We start from the raw sequence: 6,719 nt of genomic DNA on the forward strand, positions 1-6,719 counted from the left end.
TCTGGATCATCATGCACTTTCCTGTCTTCTCTGTTCAGCAAAATCCTCCTCCTTCCTCTAGCTCAGCTCTAATGCCACTGCTCTCTCCTCTTCAGCGCTTCGCTTCCCTTTCATTCCAGCCCACTTCCCTTCTAGCCATGTCAAGTTCTCTTTTCCTCCTGCTCCAAAAGAGCTTTGCTCATATTTTCCTGATACTATTTATTGCATCATATAGTTTGCCATTGTAATAATAAGAATTATTTGGTTGAAAGAAAGAGAAACTAACTTACACTAGATTAACAGGAAGTCTATTAAAAGAATAACAAGGAAACCCTTCAGACTAAACTGCATGTGGCCAGCTGGGCCTGAGGGATTAATCCAGGAATTAAACACTCTTCTCTCCAAGTCTCTCTCCTCTGTGCTCTTCCCTGGGTGACTGGTTCATTCTCCTGCAGCAAATCAACTATTTCACTCTTTAGTCCCCATGGCAAAAAAACATGGGTGTCCCTCTGTTACTAAGTGTATCTGTTAGAGGTTTAGCCACACAGTGAGTGAGTATCTCTGTGTTTTGAGAGGGAAGGAATTCATTGGCCCAGTTTAGGTCAGGACTTATCTGCAGGGAGTGGATGGTGGATGGGCAGGATCACATGGTACAAAATAGCCACCTCCTCTATGGATGGGGATGGAGCAGTTATGGGTACATAGGGACATGGTAGACCATCCAAAAGCTTCCATTACAGTTATACACATGTCTAATTCCCCAGTTAGATCATGAGCTTCTCAAGGGCACTGACAATGGCTCCTTCATCATTGCATGCCTTTGCCAAGAAATACATATTTATTAAATGAATTTATAACCAGTTCAGTGGACCTTAACTTACACATTAGGCTCTCACAAGCATCTGAAATAATGCATACAGATACAGATACTCTGATAGACATTTTAAAATATAATAAACACTTTGTGGATCGGGCATGGTGGCTCACGCCTGTAATCTCAGCACTTTGGGAGGCCGAGGCAAGCGGATTGCCTGAGGTCGGGAGTTCGAGACCAGCCTGGCTAATGTGGTGAAACTCTGTCTCTACTAAAAATACAAAAATTAGTCAGGCATGATGGTGCACGCCTGTAGTCCCAGCTACTAGGGAGGCTGAGGCAGGAGAATCACTTGAACCCGGGAGGCAGGGGTTGCAGTGAGCCCAGATCGTGCCACTGCACTCCAGCCTGGGCGACAGAGAGAGACCCTGTCTCAAAAAAATAAATAAAATAAAATAAACAATTTGGGGCAGACATTCTAGTTTCCTACTCATATCCTTTCTGCCCTTCTTTCTTAATAGAACCCCGCTTTTTTTTCCTTCAGGGGAGTAGTACCTTCAGTTAGCAATATTTACTCAGAGGTGGTGATGTGGCCTAGTTCTAGCCAATGAGATATTAGCACAAGTTACTGGTAAAGCATCTGTGAATATTTTGTAAAAGGGACAAATGTGTCTGGCCTGTAACTTTTGCTTATCTCTTTCCCTGCCTGGAATGTGAGTGGGATGTTTGGATGTGCAGTAGCTACCTTGTGACCATGAGAGTGAAGGTTGCTCCCTAAGGTGGGGTAGCAGAAAAATAGAAGGAGCCTGGCTCCTTGAGGACGTTAGTAAGTCTTTGAGTGCAAAGGACCAGCCCTGAACAGTCCATCCCCGGACTTCTTGTTGCCTGAGACAAAAAGCAAATAAAAACAAAACAAAACATACTTGTTTAAGCCATGGTTGGTTGTTTTTCTGTTACTTGCAGCTGAACATAGTCCTAAAAAGCTTTTTAAAAAAAAAAAAAAAGATTGGCCAGGTGCCGTGGCTCACACCTGTAATCCCAGCACTTTGGGAGCCTGAGAGGGTGTCAATTGCTTGAGCCCAGGAGTTCAATACCAGCCTGGGCAACATGGCAAAACTCCATCTCTACCCAAAAATATATATATATACATATATATATAATATATATTTATATATTATATATGTGTTATATATATGGTGTGTGTATATATATACACACAGTCAGCTGGGCGTGGTGGTGTGTGCCTGTAGTCCCAGCTACTTAGGAGGCTGAGGCAGGAGGATCGCTTGAGCCTGGAAGGAGGAGGTTGCAGTGAGCCAAGATTGTGCCACTGCACTCCAGGCAGGGCGACAGAGTGAGACCTGTCTCAAAAAAGCAAAATAAAGTAAAACAAAAAAAAAAATTTAAACTAGAACTTATTTTTTAATTGTACAAGCCCTATGCTTACCTAAGGAAAGATATTAGATCCTTTAGAGATGTTTTTAAAAAGTATTGTCCATAGATGATCCACATCAGAGTTACACAGGCTGCTTATTAGAGAAAGTAAATTTTCAATGTGCTTGTTTGCTCAACCTAATCTCTCAACCGAGAATCAGAATCACTGGGGCTAGGGCCTGGAAATCTTCTCTTTCAACAAACTCACCAAACAATCTCTGAGCTCAGAAAATCTTAAGAACCACCAATAAATAATTCAAACAAGTTTGAATCATTTACTGGACAGCAAGGTAAATGTAACTAGTTTTTTTTTTTCCTTTTTAGTTTAACACCAATCCCCACACCTACCAACTTAACTTGATTATCATCAAGAAGGGTCAAACTCTTTTTGAAGAGGAAACAAACTGTCAAGCTTCAATAAGAGCACACAATTTCCTGCGAGGTTAAAGCAAATGTTCTGCTTTCTTTATTAAGTTTATTTTAACTAAACTTGCTAAGCTTCCTCTAAATGTGTCATACTATCCCTACCCCCTTCCTTTTTTGAGCACTGCCAATCACAGTGCCATTTCACATACGCAGTTGTGCTCAGTGTCATATTCTAATTGTCTAATACATTAGAAGTAAACACAATCCAATATACTTCTGATTTAATAGTCCCTTAGTTTAGGCTTTCCTGAGTTATTAATTCTTTTTAGACTCAGAATACTCTTATCTAATTTTGTCTTTCTTATTGAACTAAAAGTTATTCTTATATGAAAAAAACTCAAGTAGAAACAATTTTTAAAACCCCAAATCTTGAATTTGAATACGATCAGAGGTCATTTATTAAGTAACACCAGAGGCAAATGACTGATATTAGACCCCCTAAACTATCGTGACCCTATCTTTTGGAGTCTTATTTCTCAAAACACCACAAAGCTTTTTCTCCTCTCTAGTCATTATGCCACCCTGAACTCATTCCCAACTGCTCATCTTTGTTCAGGGTGTGTCCCCACCTAGGGAAGCCAAGCCTCACCTCCTCTTTAATTACTGCAACCCATTCTGCTAGTTCTCTTCTCTAAATTCTTATTCTAGTCACCATCATTACCACCTAATTTTTTAAATCTTCCCAAAGGAGGTTTTGACATGTCAGTCTCCAACTAAAAATCCTTCAATAGCACCATGTTTTCTTTTTTTTTCTTTTCTTTTAAAATAGAGTCTTGCTCTGCTGCCCAGGCTGGAGTGCAGTAGCGCCATCTCGGCTCACTGCAACCTGTACCTCCCAGGTACAACGATTCTCCTGCCTCAGCCTCCCAAGTAGCTGGGACTACAGGCACACCATCACACCCGGCTAGATTTGGATTTTTAGTAGAGACAGGGTTTCGCCATGTTGGTCTGGCTGGTCTTGAACTCCTGACCTCAGGTGATCCACCTGCCTCGGCCTCCCAAAGTGCTAGGATTACAGGCGTAAGCCACCGCACCTAGCCGAGCACCATGTTTTCAACACTGAATACATCCTGTGTCCCATGCTCTGCTAGGTGCCAGGGGTACACATACTAATGCAACATGGCCAGAGTCCTACAGGCATTATGGACTGATGGGTTATTATCACTGGGGCTCACTAGAAATCTCAAGTTGTCTACAGAGTGAACTGGAACTGGAAACAATCCTCAAGGCCCTCCATGATCTGTTTCTAATTTGTTTTACTAATTGTATCCCGCCTTATTCTCTCCCCTTTGATCCAAATACATGGGGCTACTTGCCACTAGCCAAACACACCTGCCCTCTTTCTGTCTCTCTGAATTTGCTCACTTTGATCTCTGCTCCTGAAGTGACCTCACTTCTCTACCCATGTTGATTCTGACATATCCTTGAGGACTCAGATTTCAAATGCCACCTTCTTCATGAAACATTATATTGCTTATGAAGTTCTAATTATGTCAGGTTTCTCAAAAAGAACCCCACATAATACCAAATGCAATGACTAGTTCTTGATTAAATCCTGGTTTGAACAAACCAGCTGTAAGATATTCTGGGGTCAATTGGGGAAATTTAAGTATGAACTGGGCACAAAATTATATTAGGAAATTATTGTTAAACTTATCAGGAATGATAACGTTATCATAGTTATATAAAAGTCATTATTTTTAGATATGAAAATGAAATTAATGGGTTAAATGACATGATAGCTCAAAAATGGAAGAAGGAAACATGAGAAAATGGGAAAATTTGGTAATGGGAATACTGTAGACGTTTCTGGATTATTCTTTCTACTTTTCGGTGTATTTGAAAATATTTCTAACCAAAAGAGAAAACAAGAACTGCAAAAGTTTTTCTCGTCAATAAAAATAAAACATATTCAAAAAAATAAAAAATAAAAATAAAACATATTCACTAAAGAAAATCTGGGGAAAAGGAAAAGTAACACAAATAGAGAGCAACCAATATCCTACCGTACAGAGATAATCATTATTTATATTATGATGCCTTTCCTTCTATACATTTATAAACCAATTCTTTTCTTTATTTTTTATTAACACATAAAAATGATATATATTTATGATATACAACATGGTGCTTTAAAATATATAATTCTTTTTATTTTACAAAATTGTGATGGCTCTGGACATATAGTTTTGTACTGATCTCAGATTTTAAAAGGACATATACAAAAGACAGAAGCACATAAGGCCAGGCTTGATGGCTTATGCCTATAATCCCAGCACTTTGGGAGGCCGAGGCGGGCGGATCACAAAGTCAGGAGATCAAGACCATCCTGGCTAACACGGTGAAACCCTGTCTCTACTAAAAATACAAAAACAAAATTAGCCGGGCATGGTGGCAGGTACCTGTAGTCCCAGCTACTCGGGAGGCTGAGACAGGAGAATGGCGTGAACCCAGGAGGCAGAGCTTGCAGTGAGCCGAGATTGCGCCACTGCACTCCAGCCTGGGCGACAGAGCGAGACTCCGTCTCAAAAAAATTTTTTTTTAATAAATAAATAAATAAATAAAAAAGCACATACATAAAAGAGAATGCTGCATTTTGTAGATATATTATGTGTCAATGAAAAGTTAAAATATGGAAAAAAAAAAGAAGGAAAACTTGTTAAACAGGGAGAATGGTACAGACAAATCTTGCAATCCTTCCAGAGTTACATACCAGCAGTTAGTTCTCTAATAATCCTAGATCCCACAGATGGGCTTTTCGACGGTGCATTTCAAACGGCGCAGCCCAGAATCACTTGCCTCTTTGCAGTTTCCAGCATTTGTAGTTCTCACTGTGGGCTCTCCAGGCTACTATATGCTTTTTTTCTTTTTTCCTTTTTTTTGAGAGAGTCTTGCTCTGTCGCCCAGGCTTGAGCACAGTGGCCTGATCTCAGCTCACTGCAACCTCCGCCTCCAGGGTCAAGCGAGTCTCCTGCCTCAGCCTCCTGAGTAGCTGGGATTACAGGCGTGCACCACCACGCCCAGCTAATTTTTGTATTTTTAGTAGAGACAGGGTTTCACCACGTTGGTCAGGTTGGTCTCGAAATCCTGACCTCGTGATCCACCCACCTCAGCCTCCCAAAGTGCTGGGATTACAGGTGTGAGCCACCACACCTGGCCTACATGCTTTTTGAAGGAAATCACCAGCCTGGCCAACTGGGATCCCCACAGTCATCAGCCACGCCAGCTGGGCCATCACTGCTGCTGACTGGTCTTGCCTGGAGTCTCCTGCCTTGCTCTACCCAGAACTCCCCTTTCCTAAAGCTCCTCGTCTACACCGTGTCACTGCTTCTCTCTTCACATACCTTCTTGCCACTGTTAGCTCCAGCAACATGACCCTCTTTCTTTACAGAGATATCATGCAAATATTTTAATTATTTTCATAATCATATGTAATAATATTAAATATATTTTTAAGTTAAAAATTGCTACGCATCCCGTCACAACAACACAGCTGATTTTACTTTTATATTTTTTCATCTCTGTTGAAATTTGCCCATATTTCTTACTGTGAATATGTTTATATTGTTAAAATCTCACATACTATTACATAAGTTTTTTGGGTTCCATTTTTTTTGTTTGTTTGTTTTCTGTGTTTTTGGAGACAGAATTTCTGTCACCCAGGCTGGAGTGCAGTGGTGCAATCTTGGCTCACTGCAACCTCCACCTCCTGGGTTCAAGCAGTTCTTGTGCCTCAGCTTCCCAAGTAGTTGGGATTACAGGTGCACGTCACCACGCCCAGTTAATTTTTGTATTTTTAGTAGAGATAGAGTTTTGCCATGTTGGCCAGGCTGGTCTCAAACTCCTGGCCTCAAGTCAGCCGCCCACCTTGGCCTCCCAAAGTGCTGGGATTACAGGCATGAGCCACCACACCCGCTTTGAATTCCATTTTAAATGGCCACATTATATATTCCAAAGAACTGAATACCTTTTCCAAGGACTCTAAATAAGTTGAAACTATTCACTGATTGTCAGATACTGTGTATACTTTATTCTACAACCCGATTTTTGCACCTCATATGTCATG

The sequence above is a fragment of the Pongo pygmaeus genome, chromosome 6 (assembly GCF_028885625.2).
Source record: "Pongo pygmaeus isolate AG05252 chromosome 6, NHGRI_mPonPyg2-v2.0_pri, whole genome shotgun sequence".
NCBI classification, from domain to species: Eukaryota; Metazoa; Chordata; class Mammalia; order Primates; family Hominidae; genus Pongo; species Pongo pygmaeus.